Source organism: Cryptotermes secundus, unplaced genomic scaffold (assembly GCF_002891405.2).
Source record: "Cryptotermes secundus unplaced genomic scaffold, Csec_1.0 scaffold49, whole genome shotgun sequence".
Classification (NCBI taxonomy): Eukaryota; Metazoa; Arthropoda; class Insecta; order Blattodea; family Kalotermitidae; genus Cryptotermes; species Cryptotermes secundus.
Window position 1 is genome coordinate 3894367 of NW_019744106.1, and position 24278 is coordinate 3918644.

Below are 24278 nucleotides of genomic sequence, written 5' to 3' on the forward strand. Positions count from 1 at the left end.
ATGGTGATCTGAAGCGCTACTTTCTGTATCGAGAGAATTAGACTATAAGGTTGAAGTCGGATGTCGGGAAGTTCGTAGTTGAAGAATTAGAAGTTGGCCTGTGAGGATTTAGTGTGTAATAAGAAGATTTAGTCACAGCAAAATTGTTTTAATTCCGTTATCAGGAGATGACTATTGAAGACTGGGAATCCTAGAGCGTGTGTAACTGTTAATTGCAAATTGTGTAAATCAGCAATAGCCCTCTATTAATTTTAATTAAGAGAGCTTGTAACCTAAGTGGCAATAAATCCAATTAACCGACTTATAACCCCGTATTTGTCACGCGTACCCCCTCTACAGGTGACAATATTTTATGTTAAGGAACTTGTAATAATATTTGTCAACTTACTCCAGTTTTTCTTAAGACGAACAACAATAACGGATATACATGAAGACCAACACATGTTCCTAGGCCTTCTCTTGTGTAATGGGAGAGTTACCCCCTAAATATCCATCGAAGCAGGAAACATTTTCACCAGACCTGGCAGGGGAAAATTAACCGAATGTTTTACAGCCTGTACACGTTGTCTGTAAATCATATAATTTTCGAGTTAATTAAGCAGAAGTGAACTAAAAAGCCAGAACATTTACGTTGTAAGTAACTGGTTCTATTCAGCTGAATAAGTAAACTACTATATATATCAAATAAAATATTCTAACAAATATATAAAATATTTAAAATTAAATTATACAATAAAATCGTGAATTAATTTGGACTTAATCCATATATCTCCATGAAGTGGTTTGATAAGAAAGTAAGAGATTATTTAAAGTAACATGATTTCAAATGGTGTTTGTGTGTTGTGGTTTGCAATGAATAAGGACAAAAGCGGGCATATACAGTTCCACTATAACACACTAACGTAGAGTCAGTTTTAACCAGGATGACCGCCGAACCCAACTATCGATTCACACGCCACATTTCAGGCTGCCAGTGTCTTTATTGGTGCAGTTTAACTTTCAGAGATAGACTTCACTGTCATTTGTAGCAGTGAGGTGAGACTGGGTTCCTTTGTACCAGCGTTTGAAGTGGGCTTATTGTTCCAGTCTCTGAGCACAGTCGAGTAAAGACAGCCTACGGGATGGTAATGGACACAGGAAAACCGAAGTGCTCCAAGAAAAACATTCCCAAAGCCAATTTGTTCACGACATTCCAACAAAATTACCTGAGACTGGACCCAGGTCCCCTAGGTGATATGCCTGCGACTAACCAACTGAGCTATGTAAGTAAGAATTTATTTGAAAATGTTTAAGTATTTAAGTCCTGTTTGAATATATCCCACAGAATAATCAGGGTGTTAAGTAAAGAAGTTTATGATCAATGGAGCTCATGTAGGCCAGTTACAAGAGTGAAATTGAGGAAGTTAAGATGGGTTGGATAGGTAGATAGAAAGAAAAAGCAAGAAATATACACATTATTTGAGTGGAGGAATCATTTGCAAAGCTGCTGTTTGAAAACAGAAGAGACGGAACAATTCCAGCATGGAGGTTAGCTGCATGTTTAACGATGCTATCGACGTTGAATAACAAGATAATTGATAACTGATGAATTGAAAGAGATATGGAAATTGGCTGCAGTGTCTAGCCATTTCCATGTAGGACCGGAAATATATAACAAATATGGAATAACAACACTTGGTCTCTAGGTTGAGATGTGATCTCAGGACTTCCTGAATACGAAGTAGGCCGCTGCATACTAGCCCGCCAGGTTCTGAATGACATAACATTTGGAATGGACGGTACGTGCAACAGGAACAGAACTGTGTTCATTGTGGGTGTCTACTGTCACAGAATGTGTTCCCTAGTTGGTTGTTTGATTAATGTGCTGATCAGTTCATTTGTTAGTAAGTTAGAAGTTTGAGTGATTGGTTAATTCAATAATTTTTTCCAGTACATTATTCCCTTACTATCCGTAGGATTTATGTATTTGCATTTTGCAGTTTATACCCAATTATGCAAATAGCAGTATTTATTTATATTTATCGGTAGTTTTTATGTTTTTTTTCTTGTGGCGCTACAGCCCCAATTTGGGCCTAGGCCTACCTCCATGAAACTCTCCGTTTCACTTCGGTTTACTAGATCTTACACATTCGGTAGGGCTCCTTGGGCGAGTGGTCAGCTCGTCGCAAGGCCTCTATCTGTAGACAAACACAGAAAAACGCACACAAACATCCATGCCCTGAGTGGGATTCGAACCCAAGATCCCGGCTTCCGAGCGAGCGAAGACAGTGCATGCCCTAAACCGCCTGGCTACCGTGACCGGCTTTTATATGTTTACATACGGAAAATATGGGTAACTTCTGCCCCTGTGATGGCATCCGAGACGAGCTTTCTAACCTCTACGTTTCCGTCACAGTAAACCTATTTGTGGTGCTATTATATTGCAGGACTATTAGTATCATATACTTTTAATTTCACGTGCACATAATATGAGAAAAAATTGTGATAAAAAATTTGATTTCGACATTTTAAGAGACTGGCATGTTTTCAGTTATCCTTAATACAAAATAAATTGTTTTTGGAACACCCATTTCATTTCTGTGTCTGTCTGTACTTGGTCCTTGATATCGCCTGATCAAGTGAGCTGATGAAATTCATATTAGGGATTTCGGAATTTATCCTTCATACTTAGTAGAATATGAACATTCTATCAAATATGGGTCACTTACACAGGGGCCACCAAACCCACAGTTTTCTTTATAATGGCCATAACGATCGTGATTACCTTTCAGAAATGCATAGGAAGCGCCTCCCTAAATAAAAAAAATATATATGTTGTGTCTTAGGGAAATAACAGTAACCCCGCAGCGGAGATAGGTAGACCAAGAGATTTTCTCTTCTCCACAGCGTCCAAATCGTTCCTGGGGTCCATTAAACCTCCTATCCAATTGGCACCGGTGTATATCCCCGAGCATAAAGCGGACCGGGCCTAGTCTAGCGCGGAGATCAACAATGGTAAAGCTATACCTCCACTTTCCAATTTACCTTCATGGCGTTGTACTTAATTAATTAAGCACAGGAACAGTTTTGCCTTTGTCTTTAATAGTCTATAGAAGTAATGGGCGGAAATAGTATTCTGTAGCTCAAAACATCACACACGTAATAGATTATTGTAGAATGATTAACCATCAAGCGTGTATGTGCAATATCTTTGCATTGGCTTTTGTGTTAAGGAAGACATTTAGGTTTTAATGAGTGGTAAAAGCCAGCAGCCTTTCCCATTGCCAGCAATTCTAACATGGACTCGGAGCTACCAACTGCGGTATTTCCAGGAATATAACCCCAAAGCTTGCCAGTGTATCGCTGGACTGCTCGGTCAGCGTGGCAATTGCATTCTGACTAGGCCGGTGTGGTGGTTGTACGCGCCAGCAGGCCTGACAGACTCTCACAACATGTTACCTGTGACTCAGTGTAAGGTGGGTAGCAGGGTCTGTAATTACAGCAGATATTCCGCTCACACATTTAGCACTGATAATATTCTTTGCTTCACGAACTGATCTCTCGTCCAACAATTTGAACAATGCCTGTTGCACTAAATATTAAATAATAATAATAAAAAAGAGACAAGTATCCTCAGCTAAAAATAATATTTTTGAAGGATTTGTATTACTTTTAACCTGTCATTCTACCTAACTTCGATTTATAATTTTCTTTCTGTTTTGTTTTTCATTCTTCTGTTTCTTTCCCTTTCGAGTCGTTGTGACATACTAGAAATTCAGGGGGGTTTGATATATCGAATTGCTTCCAGAGTCAGGGTTACTTTACTACTGGCGACAAGCCCCTTGAGACTCAAGGCCAGTATTTTTATTTTCCAACTGAACACTTTCGGTTATAGTCCTTATGTAACAACCTCTCTGATGAGAGGATCGGTCTGTCATTTACAATTGCTGTTGGTTCTCGACAGCACAGTCATTCTCAGGTCCGAGTCACGCGGGACTCATGACCATATTTCACTGTCTCAGATTCGGGACTCCCCCAACCTAGAGGCCCATGTCCCTGTATTTACATCCCCCAGGAACAATTCTGTCCCGTTATACCCCCCGACACTTGGTTCCCTTAGACACGTTTATGGAACTCAATTTCCGAAAATGAGACAAACGAATATTGTCCCGTGAGAGTTTAATTTCCATGCAGCGACATCAGGGCCTCTGTATATGAGGCTTGATATTCACACGGTTGTGACTATGAAGACCACGGCCGTCTATATTGTAATGCCGTGTAAAGTGGTGGGTAGGCACCAACATTTCTGACGAACCTGCGACCTCTCTCTCTTATTGAAACCCCCCGCCCGTAACATTAATAGCTATGTATCAACCTATAGGGTGTCACATCCCAGAAGACATCTACTTAATATCACCTCGAGGCCGCATTTGACCACCTTTTTTTTTTTGCCTTATTGAGACGCCCAAGCCTAACGTAAATACTTTATAAATACGAGTAGTTTAGATGAATAGGCCTGCTGTATGTAAGGTTCCCTCATTCAAGTAGAGGCGAAATATTAATCTGGTTCTGTTTTTACATTTGTTCTTAATTCACTAAATGCCCTGAATTTCTGTGCGATATGCATATGAACATAGAAGTGAAAGAGGTAAAGCTCTCTCAGTGCACCACCACTCCATGATGACTTGTAGGGAGTGGAGTTGTAGCTCCACTAATTCTGACTTCGGCACTAGATGGAAGTGAGTGGTCAGTTTCACGCCCCGACCACTTTACCCACGGGGATAAAAGCCCACGGTACCAATTGTTTAGGATGATGGGTCGGCTACAGAGCCGGTCTGAACGCTGTAGAAAAAAGAAAATTCTATTACCATTTTTCGGGAATCAAAGCCCGGCCGTCTAGCCTACATCACGTCATTTTACCGACTGAGCCTGTCCCGAATTCGGGGAAGTGTTTAGCCCATAAGGTACCAATGATTTTCTTTGAACTTAATGAAGTTCACTTAGAATAATGAATTTCAGATTAGCGGAAGTTTTCTTCATACATCACCAGTAGCTGCGATTGAAGTCAGAATGGCGTAACAACGGAGCAAATATGGCCTTCCAATAAATGTTCCCCAGGGATATGAATCCGTCGAAATACATGCCTTATTCAGAACGATATATTGTCGGGAAAGTGTAAACGCAGTTCCATTGGTTATTGTTGCGCTTGCATTTTTCCTATTCTACACAAAGTTTTCACATTTTTAAAATGTCACCAGCCGCTGTGAAATGCTAGCGAACTCGTTACCGACATGCCTTAAAGGTCATCCAGGGCGCTCTGGTTGTGTGAAAGAAGTGTTCTTAATGTGATGGGTTCGCAAACAACACAAGGGTTTAATGCCGCTGTCACAACAATATCGACAAATCCAGAAAAGATTTCAACCGACCAAACCCTTCTCCATTAAATGATTTCTAAATATTTCTGTATACTGGTAACGTGGAATTGAATTCTCAACTAGACTCATAAACTTAATAGGACATTCGAATCCAAGAACGCGACGTCTTGCAAACAAAGGAAATGATAGCGGGATTGAAGGGGACTTGGAGGGAAAACGTGAAGATACATAAGAGGCGTCTCCCATTCTTCTCCCTAAACAAATTTCAGATGAACTGCAAATTCTCATAACTTCCCCACTAAGAAAGGAAATAAAAAAGTATATAACCAAACCTAAAAAGTTATTTTCGTGTCGTGCCATTAACTAACGCCACTTTTCCTCTGAGTTACCGTCTCAGTATCCGTTAATTCCATATTCGCGTCGGTTTACAACAGCGAAAGCCTCACTAATGTTGTATCATTAATCCCAAATAAAACTGCCAATTACCGTAAGCCTAACCGTATTGTGGCTTGTAGACCCGTTTCTAAGCAGTGACTCGGTAAACATCGACCGTTACTATGTAACGCCCGTAACACACACGCACGCAACAATAGAACAACGGCGTTTTCTGGATGGCTCACGCCGTGAACCGTTGATATGCAACAGCTCTGTAAACACGCCTCAGCAGAAATAGAAGGGTTGTGTTTCCTGCGTGGGCCCTGCCGCGTAGTTACCTTGAAGATAATTGGCGCTACAGTTCAATTTGGGGATGTTCGCCGGACAGTAACGGCTTCAGCACAGAAGCAGGAGAATCTTCATTGTTAAGATCCGTTACCAGGAAACGTCTAGTGAAACATTTCAGAGGAATAGCCATTGTTGAGAGCTGTTAACAACCATCGACTATTGAAGTAAACTGAGAAGACTTGGCGCTGGGTGATTCATGGTCTGGAAACCAACAATAGTGTTATAGTTTTCTGTAGTCAGGCTCGTGCTATAGTTCAGACGGTTAGTCGCTGGCTTCCTACCTCGATGGCCCGGGTTCAAGCCCAGGTAAGTATATGTGGAATTTGTGGTGGACAAAGTGGCACTGGGGCAGGTGTTCCTCGAGTACTTCGATTTCCCTTGCCAATTCTCACTCCACCGACGGTTCCACACTCATCATTTTTAGTCCGGGGCTGGTATAAAAGGCCCGTTAGTGACTAACGTATCAAGTGGACTCAGTCTCACCTCACCGCAAGAAACTAAACTAAAACTATCTGTAGTTACGACCTGTAAATGGTGAATAAATTTATTGACCAATAAAAACCCCACCTGTAGCCACTAAGACACGTGACAATATTTATTTTAGGGTAGCAGAACGCCGTGACCAGTATAGAGTATATGAGAAAGGACGTGAAATGTCTTTGCATCTGTTTTAACTTTGTACACACTGCAGTCATAGGTTTGAATACCGCTCGGTACAAAGCATGTTCATATGCTCTTCTTTGTAGACTGACGCCACTGGACAGTTCATACAAGACTTACCACCCTCCCCTCTCTCGTGACAACAGGATCCAGCTGGCATTTACGACTACAGACTGCCAAGTAAATCCTAAACCGATACTTTTTTAGTTCAGTCTTTTTCAGTTGTCCCAGCTTCTGTGACAGATAAGCAAAGACAGGTACATACGAAACGCTCTGACGCAGTTCCCCAGGCTGTTACGTTCCAAATAGTTTCTCTGTCTCACATATCAATGACGTCATGTTACGTCAGCACGACCAAACGATTACACAAAATCCAACGTCAGCGTTCGAGCCAAACGTGTGGGACGTCACTTATTACTAGAGCTAGTCTAAAAACATGGACATGGGATCTGACACCGTACAATCTAGTAGAGAAGTACAAACATGGGAATCTTCCACCTTTATTTCCTTCTATCCTGAAGGTAGAGACAGCACGTTTCTCCGAAACGCTGGTACGTATCTACCAAGCCACATGAAGTCATATCCAATAAAAACCACGATCTTCATTAACATAACTTCCTAACGCCATCTCAGCTGTATATCTCATTATTTGCCAAGACTAATACGAAAGGGCGAGGCACGTTGTGAATGTTTTGCGGGTAACAAATGGCGACAGAGTATTCTTCTGAAGTTCTGGTACATCTGGATCAAACTATACGACGTCACATCTGAAAGTATAACCGTAATTCTCGCCGTCATGAGAACCACAAACATGAGCGCCCGCTGCAGCTCGTATCAGGGGTACGTCGAAATTCGGGAACTTCCTTCGCGTTTACAGACATGCCAGTAATTCTACTGGGGCGCGGTAGCGTAGTTGGTTGTGGCACTGTTCCACAAGCCGGAAGGTCTCGGGTTCGAGTCCCGATGAAGTCACTGAATTTTTCGATTTACCTAAACTTTCCAGCTGCACTATGAACCTGAAGTCGACTGAGCCTCTAACAAAAATGAGTACCAAGAATCTTCCTGGGGCGTAAAGGGCGGTCGGCGTGCAAGGCTGACAAAGCTTTACATTTTCTTTTTTACACAAGACTGGGAGCAGAAGGTACGATCTTCTGTGTTGTAATGCCGTGTAGTTTGGAGACAGCTGAAAGTTTCGGACTAACTTATTGTCTCCATCTTCAGGCTTCAATATTACGAGAAGAAAGAGTTCGGCAGACGCTGGTAGCAAGTTCATTCAAATCCAACAGAGGCTTTCTGCGATTGAGGGCAGGTAACCAGCTACGTAACAAACATTAAGTGACAGAAGTCTGGAGACGAGCTTCATAGCGTGTTCTCCTCAAAACAATATTATCAGAAAGTTCGAACCAAGGAGGATGAGATGGACAGCGCATATATACGAGCCAGAGAAAAATGCATACAGAGTTTCGGTAGGAATACTGAAGCAATAAGAACAGTAGTAAGATTAGCTGTATATAAGATGATAATATTAAAAAGAATTTTAAATATATGATGGGATTTTGTGGACTACATCAATCTGGCTCAGGCTAGGAACCAGTGGCGTGCTCTTGTGAACATGGTAATCACCATAATCCATAAAATACTATAGCGTATACAGCCGTTACTATTCAACGACTGCGAGATGGGCCCATATACCAGGGCTGTTTCTGGACAACAGCTCGATAAACACGTTCCCGCAGCAACGAATCGAGGCCCAACAATAGAGGTGCTGTTGGAAACGGGGTGTTTCTACGTGGTCTGTGCCGAGGAGTTATCTTGAAGAAAACTGGAACGAGCAAGTCAGATCTGTACGGGAGTCCTTGAAGAGATGACTCGAGCACGTGAAGCTGAAGAATGTCAACTGTTAGAAGCCGTTGCCAGGGAATGTCTGGTGAAGACACGGCAGGCTAGAAACTTCCTTGAGGGTCCTGTGGTCATTTGTGAATTGTGGAGACTAGGTGTGGCTCTGTAATTGATTGTAGTTCCGAGTCGTGTGTATAAGTGGTCAATAAATCCGATATCAGACGCTATCATCCCTACACGTGACAATACAATAAAGTTCTTGTGTGGATGAGCAACTATGGGATTCCGAATGAAGACTCAGCTCCATGTATTTGTTTCGTTATGAGAATTTTATAGCTCAGAGCAGTGTCTTTAAAGAACGTGTGGAAACCCAGGAAAGGGCTCTATGTTGAACCGCCCTGACTTCTAGTACAAGAAGCCTTGTACGCGTAATAAAGCGGAAGGGGTAGGAAGATTAATGCCGGTTGCGTGAGGCTCTGCAACGTCGCAAGGTGTGAATCTTACTAGTGGCGTGCTGCTAAGGTACAAGGGGGACATCACCTTTCACCTTTACATTTCATTTTATGGTTAGGGAATAGCAAACCTTCTAAAGTTGAGAGGTCGCCAATATGTCCGGTTACTGTGGGCGATTTAGGGCACGAACATATCTCTTTATGGATTTCCAATTGCAGTCCCAGTCATCAGAGTTTGAGCAACGTAACAACACAAAGTTGGTTCTCCACAAGAAGCAGGCTTTATCATTTGTTCCTTATTTATTTAACGACGCTTTCAGTTCGTCTAATGGTAGGGTCATTAATGAATAATGGATTGGTAGCAAAACGGCGTTGTCCTTATTTACACTAGGTCTACTATCCTGAACTTCTCCTGGAGAGGCCCGAGAAAAACTACGAAAAACTTTTGTGAAATCGAAAGGTAAAAGAAGTTATCCGTGTAACAGGGCGTAAAGGTTCATATGGTTTGCAGACGTCGAGGCTCTCACATTTTCTCTGCACTGTCGGCTCACCGATGGCGGTAAATTTGTCAGACTTACGTGCCGGCCGCCCTTATCCCCGCAGGAAGATTCATGGTACTCATTTCTGTTAGTGTCTGAGTCGAACCCAGGGTAATAGTGCGGCAGGAAGGATTAGGTAAATTGAAGAAATTCACCTCATCGGGACTCGAACACGCGACCTTTCAGCTTGTAGCGTAGTGTCTCCTGGCAAAGAATTCAGTGTGGCACCTCCGGACATACGTATATGTACCATGATGTCGGTTACAGAATATGTAATAAATAAAATTACAAAATATTGTTGATTTATTTATTTATTATATGGTACATTTTCAGATTCAGTGATTGATAAAATTCACGAAAACACAGGCAGGATTAAGTGTTTTTTATTCCTTGGCACTACAGCCCCAGTGGGCCTAGGCCTACCTCCATGAACTCCGTTCACTTTCGGGTTTTCTAGATCTTACACATACGGTAGGACTCCTTAGGCTAGTGATCGGCTCATCGCAAGGCCTCTACCTGTAGACAAACACAGAAAAACGCACACAAACATCCATGCCCTGAGTGGGATTCGAACCCACGATCCCGGCTTCAGAGCGAGCGAAGACAGTGCATGCCTTAGACCGCTCGGCTACCGTGACCGGCACGGATTAACTGTTACCCGGTAAAAATTTGACTCCGGTTGCCTTCCCAATCCAGACTTACATTCACAACATTATCGCCACTGTAACCTCATGCATAACATTTTGATGGATGCAAGATACAGGGCTCAGGGACAGATACCTCTGAGCACAGTAAGATATTACCAAAGTTTTCAAGTTTCCTCAAAGTGGTGGAATCTACTAAACATCAAAGAGTCGCATCTTAGGCATTTGTTACCTAGATCGTAAGTCCTTAGATTGATTGACAGGACAGGAACGCTCTAGATTTGTGTTCGGGACGTGCCAGGATGGCGCCCCATTCTGACCACCGACTTACCTGAAAGAGGATTTCCGTGGCTCCGTCCAGTCAGATATATACCGCGTTTAGGCCACAACCGATTCCTTCCAAATCCTTTTCCATTCAGCAATAATCCTACAGTACGGAGGTTTGTATTCTACGATACCCCACAGGTCCTTCAAATATGATTGTCGTGCTAATATAGTTGGTGTATCTATGAGTTTAATTGAAAATCAAATTTCTTGAACAAGGTATTACTTTTGCAGACTCTGAAGTTCTCACAGCGGTGTTTATGAAAAGTACTATATTTTGAGATATAATGTCGTGTAGTCCGTTGAAAGGCAACCGACGTTTCGGAAGAAAATATCAACTCCATCTTCAGAGTAGAAAAATAATTCGAGCAAGATACCAGCATGAAAATATGTGTCAAGCAGAGCTCTGAAGATGGAGGAAATATGTTTATTTTTTTCGAAATATCGGTTGATTTTCAACGTACTACAAGGCGTTATATCCCTAATCCCTCAGCTTGTCAATATATTTCAAATATTTACGATTGTAAAACTTTCCCTTGAAATGGATTAACGAAGATGTGAACAAAATCTGTAGCCAGCGTTTGCAAAATCGTAGCTTGGATCATTATTCTAAACGTTCAGGATGCTTCAAAGCACAATGAAACTTCACTAACATTGGCTAGAACAGTTTACATTTACCAGAATAAACATACGCCTTAATGATCCGAAGCCCGCAAATTAAATGAATATTAGCAGTAACAGAAACTGACGCTGATTGGTTTCTGTTTCCACAGACTGGCCCTGCCTACTTCTCAATTCTCTTCCCGGCTTGCCACCTGCTTTCACGCTGCTACCTTGTTAAGCTTATTCTTCCAGCCTGAAATTGGAAGTAGCATCTGCCATAGAAATGTCAGTTGACTTTTAACGGACTACACAGCGTTATATCCAAGAAGATAGTATCCTTGTTTCTACCCTGCTAGCTCATTGCTCTCTCCTTAGCGTCCTTCTTGAATCAGCCATCGATGGAGGCCTATTTTTACTCTGCGATAGCGCTATGAATATTGAAAAAAAGATTGAATGTTTTGTCAGCGTAACTGCGCGCATGCGCCAAAGGAAAACTCCTAAAACACACATACACACAAGTACAAGTTTTGTAGCGTGAGATTTTTCTTTATCATTAGAAAAGTAGCGGTTTCCATAGCAATAAACTCTTGAGCGTTAACACGTTTCATGAATGGAAGTTATATTATACATCACGAACTAGCGAGCAGTCTTTTGCTTCAGCATATCCTGTCTATACATACCTATACCAGCAGTATTTTTGGAATGTGATGCTGTATACTTTGGTGAATATTTACATACTTTTCGGAGACATGTATTAACTAAGTCTTCAAGGTCTAAATATATGTCGAACAAGCAGCAAGTAGAGGACTCTGTTCCAGCCATGAAGCTGGTGATAATGCATTACTGCGAAACACTGATAACTTCTCACGAGATTTTCGTCTTCTTTTTCACTGCCATGAGGATCTCAAATATATCTCATATGCACAATTTCCACATGGTATCATGTACTTCGAGATTTTTTGGGCTTGTTCATAAGAACTCCCAAATGGGCATTACCCTGACACAAATTAATCAAACCAACGTTCAGCAATCCTATCTTTCTATTTCACATTTTAATAGCATTTTCCATCTACGTTTATATCTTACCAGTAGCCCCCTCTCTTCACGATTTTCAAATATTAGTATGCAATTTTCATCTCTTGTACAAGTGTTACATGTTCTTTTCATATTCCTTCATTTGCTCATCACAATATTACTTGGTAAGGAATGCTAGTTATAAAAGGAACCATTATGTAATTTGCTAAAACATCCTGTTATTTCCACCCTACTAGACCGAAAATTACTCTCAGCAAACTGTTTTTAAACGCCCTCATTCTAAAGAGGATTAGTACTTAAGCAGGAAGTCCTCCACGAAAGTAAATCAAACTAGAAGCAAAAATTGAACATCGTAGGGTTAGACCCTTATGCGACGGGAAAGTGGGATGTACAAATTACCCTCGTGACTCCATGTGAGCACGGCTCATTACAATAATAAATTCAAAATCTCTCCAAATTTTTAAGCTGAATTTAAAGTCACTTCATGAAGACTACTCTTTAAATTATGCATCAACTTCTATAGTCTGCGTTTTATTACAATGACAGAACCCCGACATCAGTTAGGTGCATCTGAAGCATATAATACTTTGTAAACTTTCCAAGCTGAATTAACGGTCGTGCAAATGTATAATACATGAAAAATATTGATTTCATTTCCACCAAAGCTGACAGGATGTCTGTCATATATTGTTTCTATGATTCTTTTGCTAAATCGGAGTTAATATTTTTCACGTCGTCATATGATTTCTCTTATTCTTCACTGAGGTAAATTTTGCTTTCATTAACAGCTTAACGTCATATCATGGGGGGTTTGCAACAGTATGCTTCCTCGCTTCAGAAAAGTTACCGGTTGAATAATCCGTACTTTCTGTGACAGGGTACAAAATCAATACACTAAATCTTTATAAGAGCTGGGCATACTGCAGAAAGAAAGTAGTAGAAACCTTCAATTTAGTGAGTCTCACTGTGCGCACGCGAAAGTGGGCGTCCTTGCGGCTATTGGCCGAAATATTATTGGGTCACCTACCTACATGCATATAATTTTCAAGCTTAGAATCTGTTGATTTTAAACTTAATATAGTCAGAAATATATGTCATCTGAGTTTACAATTTTACAGGTCGACTTTATGCATAGTCAGTTGTCAGAAGTCCAGTTCCTTGTGGATACCTACTATTTATAGTTTTCCATGTAACTCTAGTACATATATATAGTGAAGCTAGTGTCAGACATCTGTTGATGAGCAACGACTATGTAAACAGTGTATTTCCTTTAAACGGCTGGCTAAAACACGTTTCCGCGGCAACGAATACTCAAGTATAAATCACAGACTTGCCCGAGATTGACACACGTTTTCATGACAACAGAGAATAAGAGAGGACAATCAACTGTTCTACTTGATGACCTGCATTCGGTCCGCATGAAGTGAGTTGAGCCCGAGATTCAGAGCTCCAGATAGAGAGAATTCGAGAGACTAGAGACCAGTCGTAGAACCAGACAGCACGGGGAGATTTACAAGACAGACGTCGTTAAGAAGGAGTTCAATGTATGAACTCTTATAATCAAATGTAACCGTAATAGACACGTCCAATAAATCAAATCAACGAAAACTATTCGTCACGCTAACCCTTATATGTGGCAATACATATGCAGAATATATTACTAGGTCTCTGCTAGTCTAGGCTTGGCATGGTGGATCATGTCCTAATTCATGTAGCTCATGTTGCATCGGTTGCCTAGTCACTTGAACAGCCGTACACTTGACCATCACCAAGCTTAAGCCTCTTATATTTCCTAGGTCGGGCATTGCCCTTCCCGATGTCACGAACTTGGCATTTTCGTGATTTTGTATGACCTCTGAAGAAAGCAGTCTTCTGGGATTTGGCACCGTGTATAAGTGGTGTTAACCGACGTTTCGGAGGAACCTATCGCCTCCATCTTCAGGGTAGAAGAAAAAGTATAAGAAATTTGCAAGCGACAAGACCGTGAGAACGGTAAAAGCCGTTCTCAGGGTCTTGTCGCTTGCAGATTTCTTATACTTTTCTTCTACCCTGAAGATGGAGGCGATACGTTCCTCCGAAACGTCGGTTAACACCACTTATACACGGTGCCAAATCCAAGAAGACTGCTTTCTTCATAGTCACCGCCGTGAAAGCCTCAAATCTTACATTGTATGACCTCTGCTTGTTGCCTGCATGATTTCATTACGTATTCATAAATATACGGTACTTGGAAAACCATATGCAACTCGCGGACCAGTGCCCACCTTGGAAATTTACGAATGATGCGGAGAACCTAGATTATTAAGCGCTGCAAAACTTAACAATTTATAAAATACACTAATAGAAAGTAATATTGGAGAAATTAGTGGAAGTTAGTTTGAAAGCCTCTAAGAAATGATGAGAATTCCATCTGAATTCTCAATGGGTACCACGTTAGAACTGTAGCGTGCAGAGCCGTTACTATGAAACTACCGCGAGATAAGCAAATATATCCGACCCGTTTCTAGGCAACGGCTCGGTAAACAAGTTCCCGCAGCAACGAGGACGCATGCAACGTTAGAGTTTTTGTTGGAAACCGTGTTTCTTACTCGGTCAGTACCGAGTCGTAGGAGGCAACGAAAATGGAAATCACGAATTTGAGGCAGTAAAATATGATCGCCAGTCCCACGGGACTCGAACCCGAGAATGACTGCAAGGACCAACAGCAATTGCAAACGACAGACCCGTCCTTTCTTCAGAGAGAGCGCCACACGTCAACAAACCCGCAACTGTCTGACAGTAATAAAGATCTGGTTGTAAGCCCCAGATGGGTGTTTTATTCCAAGACAGACTGGCCGACTGACCGTCAGTCGTAACAGAAGACTCAGACCCAAACTCGACTAAGTCAGTTCTGTAAGGGAGACTATGAAGAAAACGGATAGGTGGAAGAGAGCCGGAAGAGAACGGCCATTCAGAGAGGACTTCAGCGCTGAAGCTGAAGAATCTTCATTGTTAGAAGCTGTTGTCAGGGAATGGCTGGTGAAGACAGACTGGAAAAGACTTAGAGTGTGCTGTGGTGATTTGTAGAATCTGGATTTGCGCTGGCGCTGTAAATACTCGTAGCTCAGAGTTGTGTATATATAAGTGGTCAGTAAATCCAATATCCAATTCAAAACCCCGTCAATAGTCACTCATACACGGGGCAAGACTATATTAGTGCATGGACGAACAGCACATGGTGCAATAGAATCCGGTCTGCAATCAGCAATTGACACTGTAGGTACAGTGAAGAATAGAAATACCATGATGAATAATGAATCGGTAAGGACGTGGAAGGACATAGTAGTGGTCTCATTTGACACTTTCCCGGAAAAGAAAAACTTGGAGGTACTTAGGAAACTACGAAAATCCTCGAACAGCAAACTCCATGATCCGACCGAGACTCGAGCCGGACACTTACGAATACCAGACAGACACTTTGTCGATTGAACCAGCTTGCTGTGGTACGGAAACCAGTAAAATTTCATGAGATGCTATTAAGGCTAAATAATTACTGTGAAGCTCATGAGACTCGCATAATAATACGCTTACAGTAACATCTCGTGTGGAAATGGATATTGGAATAGATTAAAAGCTCACGAGACAAAAGATGTGATATCATAACAAAGTCCATGCGATAGAGAATTACTGTTACATCTGATGTGACAATTGATAAGGAAATATAATGAAACCAAATGAGACACTAGCGATGGTACTGCAATAAATATCATGAGAATGCTGACACGACGATAGGTCTATAGTAATGGAATAAACACAGTTGTCCCTGTGCCTAACTAATTAAGCACTAGGCCATGAAGGCGTATGGGGAGTGGAAGTATAGATCTACGTTTTCTTGACCTCGGCACTAATTGGAGGTGAATGGTCAGCTTCAAACCTCGGTCGCTTTACCGTCAGGAAAGAGCCCCCAGGATCCATTGGATAGGAGGTTGAGTGGGGCTCTCATCCGATCTGGACTCGATGTACAAGAGAAAATTCTTGACTCTACCGGGACTCAAACACCGTCTCCTCTCTCGTCCGGCCAGTAGCCAGTCACTATACTGACTGCGTTATTCCTGCTCCTTAAAAGCCCAGTTCTCTAGCGACTGAGCTATCCGGGCTGTCATGTGGAGACTGAGATTCTGAAGCATACAAAGGCAGGGTAGTGACGCAGATGTCACTAGGGGTGAGATACATCTCGAGGACAATGACAGATGGACGGCTGGGGTCAGACGTGTGGACAGGATGTCGCTACATCCTATGAATTAATTCGGACGTAGGGATTTCTGAAATTCTGGAGTTTAAAACAAGGAGTTCAGTGGAAAACTAAATAAAATTTAAACAGTCGTTGGATTTGCCATGAGAGACAAAGATTCTTCCTACCATGCTAGTCAAATATCCAAATATTAACTGTTCGTCATGATATTCCCGCCACATTTTGCAGCCGCTGTTAGTATGACAATATCTTTAGCGTGAGAGTAACACATGAGGAGGGAAATCCATCACTTCACAAAGAGTCTGGGCTGAGAGGACACAGAGGGGGAAATCGAGAAGAGTGAAGATTTGAATTCCATAGTCACTCACTGACATGCTGCATAAACAACGGCCGTCAGTCTCAACGTCTCATGACGTTTGGTGACCCCTATGAATTGAGGCCACAGCAATGCCTCCACCAAATCCATTTTCAAGGAGATGAATCTTTGCAGATTTAAAGACAACACCATGAATCTCATTTGTCAGGAAAGGATCAGCGTTTGTGAAGACAACCTGAAGATGCCACCTGTGCAGTTTCCTTTAGAGATTCAGTCTCAATCAACTATCGAAATAGAATTGAAACGTTTAAACCGTATTCAGAAAAATCTCCCACGTTCTTGGCTCCCATTTTTGAAGCCAGAGTATCCACATTCACCGAATATTTACCTATGATACGCTCCTGGAAGTGAGCCAGGATAGCACAGTCGGTATACCGACTGGTTACGGGCTGGGCGGCCGATGGGTTGGTGTTCGAGTCCCGACAGGGACAAGCTTTTTCTCTTCTCCGCGATGTCTAGACTGGCTTTGGGGCCAAACAGCCTCCTGTCCAATGGACACCGTGGACTTTTGCCCTGAGGGAAAAGCGGCAGGGACGTGAAGCTGACCATTCACCTCCATCTAGTGCCGAGGTCAAGAATACTTGGATCTATACATCCACTCCCCCATACGTCTTCATGGCGTATTGCTTAATTTGTTAAGCACAGGGATAAAGTTACTTTTTACGCTCTTGGAAACCGAACAGGAAAAAAATCTGCACAACTGTTCTAATGCTGAGATAAGGACATACCGAAAGGGAATTTCTATTCAGTGGAGCTAAAGGCATGAATATCCGCCAAGAACTTCAGATCAATATTCTCGCCACCACAGCAGTCTCTCAGTCTACGTAGCCTACACGAGAAAGCTAACGTACGTACGTATATGTCTCACAGATCGACTGGTTTTACAGCGTGCCCCATCCCACCTACACCTGTCAGGAGCACAAGTCAGCCGGACAGAAACTGACAGTTGTTATCTGATTATTGTCCTGATGCAACAGTAAGCTTCACGTTCTGAGTTGACGGAGAGACAGTCTCCAGCTTCGGTGTAGAGCGGAAGCAAACAGCAATTGCTGTTTACAGAAAGACCTCTGACTTGACTGCTTTTTGGCAAGATATAAGTAATGGAAATTGAGCATAAAATTTCAACTGAGAGACCAGAAACCCGTATCAGACATTAAGAAGAACGGTGTACATGACAGAGCACAGGCACTAAGTATATAGAAGTACATAGGCCGTGCTATAGCTCAGGAGGTTAGTCATAGGCTTCCCACCGCGGCGCCTCGGGTTCGAGCCCGGGTCAGTTCATATGGGATTTGTGTTGGACAAAGTAGCACTGGGGCAGGTTTTCTACCAGTACTTCGGTTTCCCTCGTCACTTCGCTCCACACTCATCTTATATCATCTGGGGATGGTACAATAGGCCAAACAGTGACCGCAGTGCCCAGTGGACTCAGTCTCACTTCATCAGAAGAATAAAAAATTTTATATACTCGTCTTCAGATTACTACAGTATAATATCTTTTTTATAAATGTGATTAACAAATCCGCCGAAAAAGTGACAAATTTCACGTAGTTCAAAACGAGAATAGTAAATTAGGATTACATTAGCAATGAAGGTAATAACACACTTAACAGGAGCAAATTTAGTTAATATTCATATCAGGGAGCTTTGCTTTCTCTTCCTCAACCTAATATCCTGAAAGTAAAAATCGGCGCTAAGACTATTCACATGCTTCCTCGTGTTTCTGAGCCTCCAGATGGAGTACTGTTATTTTCCAGAAGATGACACCCATATGATTCATTTCATAAATTACTGGAATTTAATCAATACTGTTAGAGCCGTTTTCCAGAAAGTCGCATTTATTTTATGTGGCTTATTTGAAGGATTCCTGTTTGGAGCTCGAATATCAATGTACACCAGACACCGACCCAGGACAGACAAACCCTTAAATACCTGTTACGACTAAGAAATATAATGTCCACGTGCTAGCGAGGGGCACAAATATACGTACAGGCATGTAGGCGATATTCCAAAAACTATTTTTTTGTTCTGGGAAGCTAAAGACGTGCAAATCAATCAAAGTACTCAGATCTAACTTTTTCCTGTCATAAAACTCTTTCATGCCCCGTATAAGGGAAACTATGAACAGGACAATGGGCCTACATAAGAATAATTTCATTGTGTAAGATTTGAGGTTTTCACGGGGGTGACTATGAAGAAAGCAGTCTTCTGGGATGTGGAACCGTGTAGATATGGTGTTAACCGACGTTTCGGAGGGGCGTACCGCCTCCATCTTCAGGGTAGAAGTAAAAATAAGAAATCCGCAAGCGAAGAGACCGTGAGAACCGGTACAAGCACGTATCTTCGCTTGTGGATTTCTTATTTTTCCTTCTACCCTGAATACGGAGGCTATACGTTCCTCCGAAACGTCGGTTAACACCACATCTACACGGTGCCACATCCCAGAAGACTGCTTTCTTCATAGTNATTTCATTCAACCCATTCTTACCCTAGGATTTGAGGCTGGAGCACAAGCTGATGGCGTTTGAAAGCAGGACACGAAGAAGAGCATTTAGTTTTAAGGCAAGTAAGTAGCAGGACTTCGGAGGAAAGCACACGATAAAGAGCTTCCATCCCATATCTAATAAAATATCTAAAATATCTAATAAAAATTCTGTACATTACTTTGTCAGAAATATTGAATAATATAAGCCATCTGAAAATACAGATATACACATAGATGGGGCGTTAATATTAAAGTAGATTTGAAATATTATGATGCGAGGTTTGTAAACGTGACATATCAGAATAGAAACTAGGGGCAAGATAAATAGCATTTTAGTTTCCAAAAACTCGGGTGATTCCACCAGGTGATCGATTTATAAACATATTTTTATGATTATAATTAATCATGTCTGCAGGAAAGTGACTTAGTTTCCTTGAATAAAACCTCACCAACATCTGTCTATTGCTGCACTGACTCTGAAGTACGCATGATCATTTCAAGCTATGACGTAAGGTGTACTGGCGTTACCACATGCATATTCTATTTAATTAAAAACCTGCCTCTAAAAGACTAAGCAACACTCTGAATTCCGAGCCAACATCCCGTATAATATCGAGATGCTTTATATTAGAATATACAACGATTATACAAATTCTGGATGTGTCAATGCACGACTTTATGAACTATGGAGTAATGTGCAATGCGCACGAGAAAATGCGCGTGCTTACGGTCAGTGGGATTGTAGTCGACTGGCGCCTCCGCCGGCATTCTCTCGTACTCGTTGCAACTGACACGAATATGATGTCGTGTTACTGCTTTATGCAAAGAGACGGAGAAAGAACAACATTAGTAAAACAATTTGTCAAAAAAAAAATATTTCTGACATTTACGTATTTATTTATTTACAAAAGTCAGACTCAATCAAGATTCCTTTCCATTGAGAACCAGGAGCTATTTTGTTAGATATAAAGCGGCATAAGTGTGAAGCTGACCATTCTCCTCAATCTAGCGCCGAAGTTACAACTTCAATGCGCATTGCTTACTTAAGTGCAGGTGGGACTTAACCTATTATTACGGTCGTTTTCAAATTTCGATAAAATAAACTGCATAACAACCGCTCGCAACTTCCCAACTTGATCCTGCTTCTGGGACCACTTCGACAAAAATCTAATATTACAGACTCTCCTCCTGCCAGAGGCCAGTCTTCAAACTCAGTCGACTCCTTGTGCTTCTCTTTAGACACGAAAATCATTTACAGTAAAGGAAATTTGAGAGACGGTGTCAGTAAAGGTGGGTACAGACAGTCTGGAAAGATTTTACAGAACGCCCATCAATCACTCGAAGAACAACTCAGAACGAACGATCCTAAGATTTCCGAAGATCAGACTTTCTCTCCAGTTTCCCCGCCCTTGAATCAATTTTGACACGCTGCAGAGAGTTTTGTAGATTCCATACATGTCACATTATACAGGAGTTTCCTCTCGCTTGGTACTAGTAGCATGCTGTGTTCCTGAACAGACTTAATTCATATGGCTTCACATTTGTAACGACACTATCAAAATTGTGTTCTGCTATAAACATCTCTCTCATTTTCTTAATGTTTCACTGTGTAACCTGTACTAGTGCCATAAATAATAACTACTGGAGAATATGTATGAACGAGAATGTTTAGCAAGTAATTTCAGTGATATTTTATACAAGAACTACTAATACTCTCATGTTTCCGATGTATATTTTTATTAAGTAAAGAACTTCTTAACATGTTCCACAAGAACAGAAAGACTATTATTTCTCAGTAACACAGAAGTAACACTGACTACGTCAATTCGTCGTATAACTTGTATACCCATTTCCTTTTAGTCTTATTCTGAATATCCAGTTCTGTTCTACTCTCCAGACATTTCTCTATAACATGAATCTCGCCCACCCACCCCCACTGTAATTGCATTTTCTCCAAATTTCCCCTTTACCTCGGCACTGAAATGTGTCAGTGTCGTGTGAACAAAGGCCCTCATATCCACAAAGTTATTGTTCGCGTCGGTGCAGAAATAATAATAATAAAAAAGGCGAGAGAGAATATTAACGAATATATTCAAAAAACTTTTCATTCGTCTGCCCTGATTTCTTCCTCTTCACAGACGAGTAAAGGAGTTGATTTTGTTGAGTCCCGTAAATAATAGACGTTATTTGTGTAAAGAATAGAGAATTCAAGATAGATCCAAAACTCGTAAAATATAAACGTGGATATTTCCTACCTTTCTTTTTCGTGTTGTAACCTGAATTACAAATGACAATTAATATTGTACCCGATCAATGCAAATCAAATTCACCGCTACATGCTTCCAAGCTATTCCAATTACAGAGTATTAGAATTGTTACTTGCGTAAAACGATCTAAAGAGAATAGAATTTAAATAAATGAATACGTTCCGTGTAACCTATAGAATGCGTCTCAATAGAATATATATGAACTTCAAAATATATAAATAATCTACATGCAGTTCCATCTAACTTTGCTAATTTAAGTACGTGACTAACGCCTTATCATTCTGAGGCGCTGGTAGATGGCACTCTTGGCTCGTAAAGCTGCACACACTATGCGTGGAAGACAAAATGTTGCGTGCGGCCGTGCAAGCGATGCGATGCGTGAGCGTGAGTGTGCGTGGGTGAGGAAGACAACACTGGAATGAGACAGAACGAAAACACAAACGAATTAGCAGGAATACACAGAAACACAGACACAAAAACACATCACACAAAACATTAACACATTTATATCATAATGATAATACACTAACTCACTCCATGGATCTCAGTCCTTGAGAAGCTGATATTTGTGTAGCCACTCAAGAATTTTCCAACATTTTATGGGAAGAGAAGGTTCATTACCGTGTTCACAAGAGCCCTCCACTGGTCCCTATCCTCATCCAGAACGATCCAGTCCATATCAACCCATCGTATTTCTCTAAGATCCATTTTAATATTATCTACTCACATATTTCTTGGTCTTCCTAGTGACATATTTCCTTTTGGCTTTCCAACCAATATCACATATGTATTCCTTTCCGCCTCCATTCGATCTACCTGCCCTATCGATTTCATCCTCCTTAACTTGATCATTCTAATTATACTTGGAGAAGAGTACAAGTTATAGAGCTCCTCATTATGCAGTTTTCTCCAACCTCCTGTCATTTCGTCTCTCTTCGCTCCAAATATTCTCCTCAACACTCTATTCTCAAACACCCTCAGTCTATGTTCCTCCCATAAAGACAGAGACCAAGTTCCACGTCCATATAGAACCACAAGCAAAATTATAAATTTGAATATTCTATTTTTTTTTTTTTTGTGTTTTTGGAAAGTATACGAGAAGACACAAAGCGAATGGTAGTAAACATTACCGGAATTCAATCTCCCCTCACCTTAATAAACACTCCTCTCATTACAACATTACAAATATGCTATGTAATGAAAATAAAAGTTCTTTTTATGTGCTGTGCAGTAAGCAACAAACGTGTTTATATCTGGAAGTCTAAAAAGTTCCATTTTGTGCTGAAAAATAACATGAATAGGAAACATTGAGTGCAAAGGTGTAATACGTGAGAAATTTTAATTTCTGCTCCATTCTTATCAATCCGCCAGTGTATTAGTCTATAGAATTCTATAAGCGCTTTTCACGTACAGTTGAAACTACAGCGAAAAGAACACGCGCAGTTTCAAACTCCAACTGATTCCAGATACTTTGAATACGCTGTGTTCATTTTCTCTGCTGCTGTATCTAAGCTGCCTGATTCTGAGTACTTCTTTTGGCTTATTTTGGACTTCGTCCATCATCTGGTATGTAAAAGACAAAAGACCACGACGTTTCGGAGACTGGATCTGTCTCCGTTTTCAGGTGGGTAGGGAAGGATAAACCTACTCAGTTGGGCCCGTTAGAAAGGGCTAGTCTCAATCACTGGACCTAGCTCTTTCTAACGGGCCCAACTGAGTAGGTTTATCCTTCCCTACCCACCTGAAGACGGAGACAGATCCAGTATCCGAAACGTCGTGGTCTTTTGTCTTTTACATATCAGACGATGGGCGAAGTTCAAAATAAGCCAAAAGAAGTACAGTATACTCGTACACCATCGTCAGAATCATTTCAAGTCTATCTGATTCTGAGTGTTTAACATATTCAACAAACATAAACCAAACCCTTGTCAGTCACAAAGACATGGCATAATATAACCCTAATGTAACATTTAGAAGGGCCTAATACTTCAAAAGGAAAGCAGAGCAGACACCTTAAACACACCTTGTACACCTGATGATGGCCAGTTAGGCCGAAACATCTTGTGAAATAAAGCAGAAAGAAGTAGCATGGAAACCTAACGGATTTTGATTGAGTTGCACAAGGACGGAGAAGAATCAGAACAGCATTCGATGTTTTATTAATGCAATGTTCAGACTCAATTGCGGACTCTCTCTAGACGTTTCTTAATTGTAGTTAAGTGGTCCAATGAATTCTCGTAGTTCTTGCGGGAAATAGTTGAAGGGGAAAGCCAATTCCCCCACCCTACTGTCCTAGTCTACATGCTGTCACCCTTTGCCCAATGCTGTCGAACGGATATTCCAGGCGTAGTTGTAGAAAGGGGCGACAGCAGAGTAAGGAGAACGATGGAAGGGAGGTGTAGACTGAAGGGGGGATGATGAGAGAGAATTATTCGCCCCCCCCCCCAGTTAAGCGGAGCTGTGATTAAGGTTGTTTTGGATTAGCAACGATGTTACGGCCTATAACTGCTTGATTTAAATTGTTTGTTACAAGAGAGTCTGCTCTCCAGTGACGCAACTGAGTGCGTGCATTAATCGTTTGGAACCAATATCACCTCGCTCTTGCACGTTGAAGCGACCTACTGAGTAAGCAGCAACACCAGAGAGAACTACCTCACTACGTGCTAACTCACTTTAGCATAGGACTAATTTCATACAATCGTTTGCGCCCTATTATTTCGTCAAAATGACTTCAATCTAAAAGTTA

General features: G+C 41.3%; 1 protein-coding gene across 1 annotated transcript in view; it reads right to left on the reverse strand.

Moving 5' to 3' along the window:
• The window catches only part of LOC111874363 (potassium voltage-gated channel subfamily KQT member 4), a 1139978-nt gene that overhangs the window by 731643 nt on the left and 384057 nt on the right, over window positions 1–24278 (reverse strand). The window contains exon 2 of the mRNA XM_033755418.1: window positions 21803–21945. The gene's annotated coding sequence lies outside the window, so the exon portion shown is untranslated. The remainder of the gene's footprint in view (window positions 1–21802; window positions 21946–24278) is intronic.